The sequence below is a fragment of the Seriola lalandi genome, unplaced genomic scaffold (genome assembly GCF_002814215.2).
Source record: "Seriola lalandi dorsalis isolate HSWRI2012SDOR001 ecotype SW California unplaced genomic scaffold, Sedor1 jcf7180002047158, whole genome shotgun sequence".
Lineage (NCBI taxonomy): Eukaryota > Metazoa > Chordata > Actinopteri > Carangiformes > Carangidae > Seriola > Seriola lalandi.
Window position 1 is genome coordinate 1 of NW_019517721.1, and position 856 is coordinate 856.

The following is an 856-nucleotide window of genomic DNA, read 5'->3' on the forward strand; positions in this document are numbered from 1 at the left end:
TGCTCTCATGTGAGCCATGTGTGATTATGTGTGATTCTTGGATACTGATAGAAGGAAATTATTGTTTTCGGAACTGTATTTTTATCGTACTGTATTTTTACCGTATTCGTATTTTTAACATTGATGTTTTGCTTTAAATGTAGTGTTTATTCTTTCTGTACAGAAGTTGAACTGCCAATGGCAGAAGACTGGTCAGTTTGTGCTACAGTCTATGGTGCGGAACCTGGCCTGGCACCCAACAGGTACATATTACTCTCCTAATGTTACACAAACATACCAATATAACTGTTATGTTGAGTTGGTACATTATTCATTGACTTTATGAATCTCTTGAAGTAAGTGCCTTCATGTTTCTTTTTTTATTTTTTTTTATTTATATGATACAAGACATTGGTGGTGTATATCTTCAAAGAGTGAATGTGTTTTTGTGTATCCAGGCAGCACTCTCTTAACAGGCTCTAGTAGCCTCCAGTTGTGGTCTAATTTTGATGGAGTAAAAGATGAAGCCGAAGAACGGGGAAAGCAGGCAGAAATGTCCATAAGAGACTCTCATTCTGCCTGGAGGTGCATCTGGCAGAGCAAGTAAGAGCTGAGAAGTCCAAAATCTGCACATGAGCTAACTTGGAATATTTCATTTCATTTTAATTCCAACTTGTTTTAGTCTGACTTAAACATTACTTGACATTACATACTATATAGTTTATATGAAGTACTAAGTATTGAAATGCTGTAATTAATTTTTTTTTGGAAGGACGGCCTCCCCAGTCAGTTTAATGAAGTTCTCGCCTGATGGGGAATTCTTTGCTACTGCTGGACAGGTAAGTGGTGTTTACCAGGAGTCGCTAAACCTGTACAG

At 37.3% G+C, this 856-nt stretch overlaps 1 long non-coding RNA gene across 1 annotated transcript; it reads left to right on the forward strand.

The window, feature by feature from the left end:
- The first annotated feature begins 163 nt into the window (after nt 1-163).
- On the forward strand, nt 164-819 carry LOC111648769 (uncharacterized). The gene is made up of 3 exons (XR_015436463.1): nt 164-242; nt 438-582; nt 752-819. It is a non-coding gene; the product is annotated as an uncharacterized LOC111648769 (long non-coding RNA).
- The last annotated feature ends 37 nt before the right edge of the window (nt 820-856 follow it).